Below are 11259 nucleotides of genomic sequence, written 5' to 3'. Positions count from 1 at the left end.
ATTATTTTTAACTAACCATATGATTCAAAATAAGACAATGATAACTATTCTAATAAGGAACTGATTTAATTTAAATTCCACTCTCAACACTATTACATATATTAAAAACATGTGCTTTGTCTTAAACATAACAAAGAAAATATTGTGAGAAAAAAACCATTCAATTACTGTCATCAGAAAACATAATCTCAATATGGCCACATTGAAAATACCATGTCATCACTACTATGCACTTTGCTGCCAATTTAGGATGTTATCACAACTATAAAATGTAAAACATACTAGTTTATCATATAATGTATAAAACATTAGTAATGTTAAATATAGATATTCTTGAACTCCAGTACCTTCATTTTCTGGAGGTTAACTTAGACACCAATAAATAACCAAGTGTAATTTACTATTTCAATGAAAAAATAGCTTGGTAGTAATGGTGGAAGGTAGAGGAAGAACATTCCATTTCAAAGGAAAAGTCTTCTACATCTCCCCGAAATTGAATTCATATCTAATCGACAATATTTTTTCCTATTTATGATGAATAGCTAGAATGTTTGTTTTCTGGTTTGTCAACAGTAAGAGTCCCTGATCTTTCTTTGGGTGGCCAGTTTTCTGAGAATCTAAAGAAATCTGGACTTCTTTAGAAAAATGGACATAAATATAATTTTTTTCATAAAATAGATGGAATTTATGGACCCCAATAATATCATTGCTGGATCCTCCTCCAATTTTGTGAACTCCAGAATAAAAACTCCTAGTATGATGTAACAATATATCAAACTGATAATAAATAATAATGACATTAACATATAGGTATTCCTGGAGCTCCTTTCTTCCCTAGAGTTCCTGGAGGCCCAATATCTCCCTAAAAATGAAATAAAGGTCACATTTAACATTGTAAATTATCAGTTCATTCCCCTAAATTTCCCAACAATCCATTATGGAATGATAAGCCAATACCAATGTACCCAGGGTGCCTGCCTTCCCTTCCTCTACTATAAGACAGGAGCAACACAAGGTAGAAAACTCAAGAATCTAAAACCTTAAAGACCTGCGCCTAGGGTCTATGGATTACTAAGTCAAAGATCTTCATTAGGAAATCAAGAAGGACTCTGCCATTCTGTCAAAGGAAGACCTAGCTATTCACACAGGGCTGTTGAGGGGAGAAAACAGGGGGAAAACAATCAAGTGAAAACTTTTCTTATTTGTCATAGTTTGAGTTATGAGAGTGAATACAAGATAAGAAAAATGCAGGTCCATAATAATTTCATTTGGACTTCTATTTCTGACATTGTTGCTGACCAGATGCTCCAAGGGAGTCTCTGAATCCAGAACAAAACACCTTGGGGAGAGCAACCTCTGTGGGAGAGTGCTGATCATATTAAGAAACAGGAAAAGTCTTCAAAATATCTCTTATTTTAATAAAATATACTCTGGGTGGGGGCTATGTTTTTCAGGATTTGGAACTGTGCCCAAAGCTTGCTAGAGCTGGAGATGCAGGAGCCCAGAGTGCTGGAGGTGTCTGAACGCAAGCACAGCTTGTGGGAAGCTGACTGTGGTGCCAGTCATGGGGGAAGGGCAGTGGTGTTTCATACCTAGGATGACTCAGGGCTCTTAAAGGGGGCTGAGAATATACTGTACTCTGCATATGGATCGTGTGCAGCGTAGAAGGCGCTGTACTCTGAAACAGCAGCCACAGCTACCAGTGGCGGGCAGCTCTTCGGGCCGCAGTGAGGCTCACAGGACTCCTGTCAGCTAAGACAAGGCAATGAGCTCAAAGTCAACAATGAATAAAGAGGAGGCAGCAAGCCACAGGAGCAAGAGTCAGCAGGAGCGACAACTATGTGCAGACAGTAGAGTCATGTTAGCAAAGGAATTGAAGACTACATATGAAACTTAATAAGTCAAAAAAGAGAATCATGAAAGAAGACTGTTAGGACTGAAAATAAAACGAGACTATCAAAAATAAAAAGGTGTCATTTAAAATTTGAACTTTTGGAAATTAGAAATTTGTTTAAAAATTTTAAAAAATCAATTAATGGTTTCAACAGCAAATTAGACATAGTAAAGGAAAAAATAAGTACACTGGAAAATATATCCAAAAAATTTAACTAGAATATTAAGAATAAAGGATATAAAAAATAAAAAGCTGTTTAGAGATGCAGAAGATAAAAATAGAAAAAATAAAATACATCTAACTAGAATTCCAGGAAGAGGGAACAGAGAGAATAGAATAGATGTAATAGAGAGATAATGGCTGATATCTTCCAGAGTTAATGGAAATAACTCCACAGACTCAGGAAGCAAAATGAATTTCGACCAGGATGAATAAAGAGAAATCCATATTTAGATACATTGTAGTGGGTTTTAAGAACACTAAAAACAAAATACCTTTATAGAATTCCAAAGGAAGAACAGATCATTTACAAAAAAAATGATAATTAGATTAGAGCAGATTTTTTCATAGTTATCAGTGGAAGTCAGGAGACAATAAAAGACAACCCTCAAGGTATTAAGAGAAAATAGCAACCGTGGGCTGTATACCCTACAAAACTGCCTCAAAAGCAAGAGTAAAATATATTTATAATTAAATAAAAAATGGAAGTTTAATACCAAGATGACTGTACTAAAGGAACTTCAAAGATATAGTTCAGTTAATACTAAAATTATCCCAAAAGGATGGGCTAAGAGCACAAAACACAGAAGGAACCAAGTAAAAGCCTGTATATAAATCCACATTATCTGTATAAAATAACAAGAAAAAATAATTATGAGGGCAAAATAATAGCATCTTAAATTATGTCATATCTGAACAATTAACTGTTACCAAGAATGTGGCAAAAATGTATACTGTACGAAGACACATCACCACTTTACCCTGTTAATCGGCAGATCCAGGCCAAAATCTTCAACTTTCATGAAAACACCTTTTGTCCCATTAATGCTTGATTTCCAGAAAATCCTGGGATTCCCTTAAAAAGAAAGAAAGGAGGTTTTTAATTTAAAAAATTGTAGATGGTATCATTAGAGAATCATAGGTCATAACTGGATTTTTGGTAATGTTTGTTAAAAAGGCTTTCTAAAAGAGAAAGTATGAGGATATTAACCTTAGTTCTTTCAGACCAATGAAAGTGATAAAGCAAGGATATTTCATTTGAACACATCTATATGTTACTTACAATCAATAATGCAAGAAAACCTGTGAAATAATAGGAGCTCAGCTTCAGTACAACAGTTCCAAAGGCCTTCACCATCTCACAACCATAATTAAAAACTAATGAAACCAATCAATTCCTCCAAACTGAGTCCTGAACACTCAAGAATCTAACCTCTGGTGGAAGATACAGCAATCTTTCTCCCAATGATCCCTTCCTGAGAAAATCGGGAAGAATATGAACACCACGGTTTGTGGAGAGACAATAGGAGTCTGAATCTCTAGGTAAGATTCAGAGAAAATTAATGTTAATTGATAAATTTGAGAATAACAGTAGCACTTTTATTAATGGGAAAGCAGACCTATTATCAGTGATTCAATGCAATTATCAAAATGATCACTAATCACCCAAAACAGTGCTGGTATAATAAATTTTCACTTATTCATTTTTCTTAGATCTTTTCTTGATGATACTTCAGTTTAAATAATTAACATTGTCTGTTTTTGTATATTTCTATGGACTCTGGCAGAAAAGGGAACTAGAAAGACAAGGAAATTAGGCCCTGTCAGTACTTCTTTGAAAGCCCTCTGCATCCTCAGGGCTTTCAAAGGGCAGCAGTCCTCCCCAGGAAATCAGGGCCGGGGGAGCGATGCCATTGCTGATGAGATCAGGACCTTCTGTTCTGGGGGGTCGCCACTGTTTTGATTTCCACATTTCGACTTTATTAATACAATACCGATCAATGTGTTAGCCACAATTATAGTGCAAGATACACATAGTTCTAGTTTTAAATTCTAAACTTGAAACATAAAGTAGAAGTCAATTTGATTCTATTTGGTTCAAATCAGTTTACCACGGTGCTACAATCTTTGGAGAGAACAAAAGTTGTGAGCAATGACTGTTAACAAGGGGCTCAGTCGGGTTAAAAACACATTACCAAACTAGAGCAAAGTATACAACAATATAAAATTGTAAAGTATTATAAAACAAGCACAGCATACCCTATAAGCACTCTAAAACATAAAGCAGAAGTAACTGAATTATGAGTATAGTAGAGTGATATGAACTGTATCCTTCTGGAGCAGAAAATGCATATTCACAGTGCAATCAATTAAGATCAAGTTGTTAAAATAAAGGCCTCCATTTCAATAGACCATGATTTGGCATGAAACTACCTGTAACCAACTCTCATGCAAATACACACACACACACACAAACTCACTATACATTTAGATTAAGTTCTGAATTTAAAGTGTCTGTCTATAAAATATTATCAGATGTAAAGCGGCCATACATTGTTCTAAGCTGAAACTGGTATGCCTATGTGAATGCAGTATCTCTTGGTCCCAGGAATTCCTAAAGGAGTCATGCAATTGCTCATGATGCTGTCAGACCTGAGAAGCGGAATTTCTTGCCGCACACAGTCTTTTATTACCTAGGGTTCTGTCACTCCTCAAGTCCCTAGGCCAATTCACAATATGCGATAGTAGTAGGAATTAGAGATATCTGACTGTAGTCCTGTTTCTGGAGCCAATCGCTCTAGCAACAGGGCTATATTCTCACTCTGGGCAAAAAACAGGATTATCCCCAGGCGTCCCTGAGCAGCACACTGCCTCGACCTCCCAGGAATCCTTGAGGGCCCTGACCATTAATTCCCTGGACTGCATTCAACACCCTTTCATCTGAGTCATTCTAAGAATGAGCTTGGTCTATATTAGGACATAGCCACAAATCTTACATTATTTCAACATATCAGATATTGAGAGTACTTTGAGGGGATTCCAGATTAGGAAAAAAAGAACCCTTTTCCTATTATCTCTGTCTTAAGGTAGTAAAATATTAAAACACATTTCATTGATATGAAAAGGAATCATAAGATTTTCTATGTCCAATTATACCAAGAATTACTATGTATTTTACAAATACCAAGCAAAAAATATATAAAGCTATAAATAATAAAAAACAAAAAGTAAAACTGACTTACAAAAGCAATTCTTGGTAAAACTAGTATTATTGGGATAAATAAATAAACAGAAAGTTAACTGAAAGAATTGAAATTATTCAGAACTATATTAGTCTATAAAATTCTCCCAGATCATATTTTCCTATTTTCCTGGGCTCCTGTTTGTTGAAATGTGCTAACCTTTTGTCGATTTTACATCAGCAGAAATTCAAAGCCATTTGAAATTTACCAGTTTCTTGATCAAAAAGTATTCAGTAACAATTATTTCACAGAGCAAATGCTTTTCTAAGCAAACTATCTTATATTTTGTTTTCAGCCTGTGTGGTTTGGGGTTCAGGCAACTGTGAAAATGGGTAGGTAGAGACAAGTATTTTATTTGGTAAGAGTAAAGTGATATATTTCTTCCACTTCTGTGATTTCAGTTTGGGTTTGAGGAAGAGCAGAAAGTCATCTGGAAAATCCTGCATACTGCTGTGGTGAAAGAATGTTGGTTGACATGAAAAAATGTTCCAGAAGCTTCTCTATAACCGTTAAACAACTGCTATGCAACAAAAATGTCATTAAGAATAAAAGTACAAAACTTACAGTAAAGGGTTTGACCCCTACTTCCTAATGAGCACTTTGCAATGAAGGAAATGTATCCATTATACACGACTTAGAAAATAAAAAACATCACTTTATACTTTCCCATATGCAACGAATGCACTTCCCTCAGCCTTCAAATTAGAGCATCTTGGATCAAATCTGCTTTTAAGTAATGTAATATTTTAAATTTACTAAAAGCAAATCTAATCCATTAATGATGCTTTAAAATAAAAAATTTCAACTTTTCCACATAGTGGTAGAGAGATCTGACAGCATACAGTTACTAAAATATTAAAAGCACATTGTTTTTCCTCTATTATTTCAAGAAGTGATTTATTCATTCCTAAATATTCAATGAAGAAAAACACATATGCTGTAAGTATAAGTCTTACCAGCTACAAAGATTACAATGATTATGGATTCAGCTGATCAACTCCAGGCTGATCAGTTTTTAAAATGTGGAATTTCAGTATCCCCATTTTATACAAGGGACAGATAATAAAACCTATCTCATAGGATTGGTACCTTATCAATTAATTCTCAAAAGTGCTTAGCTCAGTGCAGACACTCTAATGAACAGATTTTCACCACTGTCTTCACAGCTTCTCCCTGATTGTTGAACACTGTGAAGTACATAAGTCAATTCTCTTCCATGTCTCAAAATTTGTCCTCTTTCTCCATTTTGAGGATATCTTTTTTTGTTTTTCCACCTTGCCTTTCTCTACCCTGAACTCCAAATGTTTCCACTGTATCCAAGGTAACTAAGGCAATCTAAGGCTTCCCGTTAGCGGGGTGCCAACAAGTGTGCATTGCTCCTCCTCATTTATGGCCTTTGCTTTTCACCTTTGGCTGACTTGGATTATAGAAAAATGCTACAATGATTTTTGCTTTTTGAACATTTTAAATATCATCACTATTCTTTCAGAAAGGTATGCCCAAAAGGATCAAATATATTTGCAGTTGAACCCCACAGTCACAGTGATTTTCAATCCTGTTTTAAAAATTCCACACTAACCAGCAGACCTTTATGAATGATACACAAAAGATTACTTGGTGGTAAAATAACCCCAAAGAGAAGTAACTCACAATCACAAGCTCCAGACCTGAAAGAAACCAATACAGAAGTACTTACACTAAACCCTTAATAAGGAAATTACCAGTTTTACCACTCCCTTAAATCTTTAAGGGGAAAAATATAACCTAAGTAACATTAGATGAATATATTCTCCCTAGCCTACAGACCGGGACTTACATGGGACTGGACACAAATCACTCAAAGACACATAATTTCAGTAGAAAAGGCTTTGGTAAATATTTTTTGGGCTACTCATATTTATATACAATAGAAAATGTCACAGTTTGACATAATAAGTTGCAGAGACCAGGGATATGTTAAGAAAGAAAAGCTATCTGGGGACACTTGCAAATTGCTCCATTTTATTGGCATCATCTCTTCAATACCTAAAAGCATCTCAACATCTTTCAAAGGACAAGAAGATATTCTAAACAATTTTACTGCTGTAAGAGTATCACTTTTTCAGGACAAAACAAAAAGAAAAATGTTTAGCAAATTACAATAACATACCAAAAAACCCAGAGGATGAGGAGGAGGGCAGGATTAAGAGACCTAGGCTCAGTTTTTGCAGTACCACATCCTGGGAAAGTCATGTAACCACCCAGAACCCCCAAATCTAGAAAAATAACCTGCCTCTTTACATCAGCGAGTAAAGTGAGGATCATGCATGTGAAATATATTATTGAGTTAAAAGGAACATAGATATACACATATGTAAACCTGGAAACTGATTGCATTTGAAAAACAAATTTCCAAAATAATACCAGAGTTGTTCTAAAACGAGCTCTGATCTTCTGAAAATCTAAAACGTGTATACCATGCATTTTGGGTACATGGAATGTCACTGTGTAACTCAAAACAAACTGGTGAATTTCTCATTAAGAAGAAAACTGAAAATGGGTTTTTCAAGGACCTGATTCATTGCTGAATCGTATTTAGGCACCACTTTCCAGAGAAATCTGAAAACTGTATTTTTGAAATTTTATATATGATAGAAGTCACCAAACAAAAATATTTTAAAACACCAAATCAAACTGAAGATAGTTTCACGAAGAAAACAGATTAATTTTTAACTTTAATTTACATGGTGAAAAGTAAATAATCCCTTATTTGAAAATTGTATCTAATTTATATTATTTATAACCTTATAGTTTAAAATACTAATATATTTTTACTTCTAAATCATTGTATTATTTATTGTAACTCAGCCCATTATGAATTGTCTGTTTATATAATGTATCTCTATTTTATATTGAAAAATTATAAGATTAGATAGATGAATAAGCATTCACTAAAGGAAAAAATTTAAAAGAAATCAGTTTTCTAGTGACAGACGACAAATCACCAAACAGTGGCTTAAAACAGGTCTGTGGCACACATGTAAAACATGGGTCTCACTGGACTAAATTCAGGGTGGCAAGGATGCATGCCTTTGAGGAGTCTATTTCCTGTTCATTCTGGCTACTGGCAGAATTCAGTTCTTTGCAGTTGAAGGACCAAGGTCCCCATTTTCTAGCTGGCTGTAAACTGAGGGCCACTCTCAGCTTCTGGAGGTCACATGATCCTTGGCTCATGTCCCCCTTCCTCCATGTTCAAGGGCCAGTCGGGTCTTTCCCAAGGCAATTCTTCTTGACCCATTCCTCATCCATCTTCTTCTACTTTTTATTACTTGTGATTAGATTGGGCGCACCCAGATAATCCAGGACATTATCCCCATCTCAAGGCCATTCACATTAATGCCAAGTCCCTTTATCACGCAAGGTAACATATTCACAGCTTTCGGGGACTAGGTTGTGGTACGCTTTTTATTTTTATTTTTTTGTTGACTTTCTTTTTCTGTTTGTTTGTTTTTGCAATTCAGTGACTGTTATTAAATCTATAGAGCTGTGCACTCATCACCACAATCACACTTGGGAAAGTTTCCATCACTCTCTAAATTCCCCTCATGTCCGTTTGCAGTTCATCCCTGCTCTTACCAACAGCCCTAGACAGATCCTGCTCTACTTTTTTTTCTTTGGTATCATTAATCTACAATTACATGAAGAACATTATGTTTACTAGGCTCCCCCCTTCACCAAATCCGCCCTACATACCTCTTCACAGTCACTGTCAATTGGGGTAGTAAGATGCTGTAAAATCACTACTTGTCTTCTCTGTGTTGTACAGCCCGCCACGTACTCCCTCCACATTATACATGCTAACTGTAATGCCCCCTTTCTTTTTCCTGCCCTTATCGCTCCCTTCCCACCCATCCTCACCAGTCCCTTTCCCTTTGGTAACTGTTAGTCCATTGGTGGGTTCTGAGATTCTGCTGCTGTTTTACTCCTTCATTTTTCTTTGCTCTTATACTCCACATCTGAATGAAATCATTTGGTACATGTCTTTCTCTGCCTGGCTTATTTCACTGAGCATAATACCCTTTAGCTCCATCCATGTTGTTGCAAATGGTAGGATCTGTTTTCTTCTCATGACTGAATAATATTTCTTGTGTATATGTACCACGTCTTCTTTATCCATTCATCTACTGATGGACATTTAGGTTGCTTCCATTTCTTGGCTATTGTAAACAGTGCTGCGATAAATATAGGGGTGCATCTGACTTTTTGAAATTGGGCTGCTGCATTCTTAGGGGAAATTCCTGGAAGTGGAATTCCTGGGTCAAATGGTATTTCTATTTTAAGAATTTTGAGGAACCTCCATACTGCTTTCCACAATGGTTGAACTAATTTACATGCCCACCAACAGTGTAGGAGGGTTCCCCTTTCTCCACAACCTCGCCAATATTTGCTGCTGTTTGTCTTTTGGATGGTGGTGATCCTTACTGCTGTGAGGTGATATCTCATTGTGGTTTTAATTTGCATTTCTCTGATGACAAGCGATGTGGAGCACCCTTTTATGTGTCTTCTGGCCATCTGAATTTCTTCTTTAGAGAATAGTCTATTCAGCCCCTATGCTCATTTTTTAAATTGGATTACTTGCTTTTTGTTTGTTGAGGTGTATGTGCTCTTTATATAATTTGGATGTCAACCCATTATCAGATATGTCATTTATGAATATATTCTCCCATACTGTAGGACACCATTTTTTTCTATTGATGGTGTACTTCACTGTACAGAAGCTTTTCAGCTTGATATAGTCCCACTTGTTCATTTTTACTTTTCTTTCCCTTGCCCAGGGCGATATGTTCATAAAGAAGTCACTCATGTTTATGTCCATGAGATTTTTGCCTATGTTTTTTTCTAAGAGTTTTATGGTTTCATGACTTACATTCAGGTCTTTGATCCATTCCAAATTTACTTCTGTGTATGGGGTTAGAAAGTGATCCAGTTTCATTCTCTTACATGTAGCTGTCCAGTTTTGCCAGTACCATCTGTTGAAGCGACTGTCATTTCCCCATTGTATGTCCATGGCTCCTTTATCTTATATTAATTGGCCATATATGTTTGGGTTAATGTTTGGAGTCTCTATTATGTTCCACTGGTCTGTGGCTCTGTTCTTATGCCAGTACCAACTGTCTTGATTACTGTGGCTTTGCAGTAGAGCTTGAAGTTGGGGAGCGAGATTCCCCCCACTTTATTCTTCCTTCTCAGAATTGCTTTGGCTATTCGGGGTCTTTGGTAGTTCCATATGAATTTTTGAACCATTTGTTCCATTTCATTGAAGAATGCTGTTGGTAATTTGGGAAGGATTGCATCAAATCTGTATATTTTGGGCAGGTGGCCATTTTAACAATATAAATTCTTCCTAGCCAGGAGCATGGGGTGAGTTTCCATTTGTTAGTGACCTCTTTAATTTCTCTTAAGAGCATCTTATAGTTTTCAGGGTATAGGTCTTTCACTTCCTTGGTTAGGTATATTCCTAGGTATTTTATTCTTTTTGATGCTATTATGAATGGAATTGTTTTCCTGATTTCTCTTTCTATTAGTTCATTATTTGTGTATAGGAAAGCCACAGATTTCTGTGTGTTAATTTTGTATCCTGCAACTTTGCTGAATTCCGATATCAGTTCTAGTAGTTTTGGAGTGGAGTCTTTAGGTTTTTTATGTACAATATCATGTCATCTGCAAATAGTGACAGTTTAACTTCTTCTTAACCAATCTGGATTCCTTGGATTTCTTTGTTATTCTGATTGCCGTGGCTAGGAACTCCAGTATTATGTTGAATAATAGTGGGGAGAGTGGGCATTCCTGTCTTGTTCCCGATCGCAGAGGAAAAGCTTTCAGTTTCTCACTGTTCAGTATGATGTTGGCTGTGGGTTTCTCATATAGGGCCTTTATTATGTTGAGGTACTTGTCTTCTATACCCATTTTGTTGAGAGTTTTTATCATGAATAGATGTTGAATTTTGTCGACTGCTTTTTCAGCATCCTATGGAGATGATCATGTGGTTATTGTCCTTCTTTTTGTTGATGTGGTGGATGATGTTGATGGATTTTCGAAAGTTGTACCATCCTTGCATCCCTGGGATGAATCCCACTTGGTCAT

General features: G+C 35.9%; 1 long non-coding RNA gene across 1 annotated transcript; it reads right to left on the bottom strand.

Annotated features, from left to right (window-relative positions):
- Positions 1-807: 807 nt before the first annotated feature.
- LOC130681472 (uncharacterized) lies at positions 808-3254 on the bottom strand. Its single transcript, XR_008994651.1, has 3 exons — positions 3177-3254; positions 2875-2969; positions 808-862 (listed from the first exon to the last, which is right to left on the bottom strand). It is a non-coding gene; the product is annotated as an uncharacterized LOC130681472 (long non-coding RNA).
- Between the last annotated feature and the right edge of the window lie 8005 nt (positions 3255-11259).

Source organism: Manis pentadactyla, chromosome 18 (genome assembly GCF_030020395.1).
Source record: "Manis pentadactyla isolate mManPen7 chromosome 18, mManPen7.hap1, whole genome shotgun sequence".
Classification (NCBI taxonomy): Eukaryota; Metazoa; Chordata; class Mammalia; order Pholidota; family Manidae; genus Manis; species Manis pentadactyla.
This window is presented reverse-complemented; position numbering and strand designations above follow the sequence as displayed.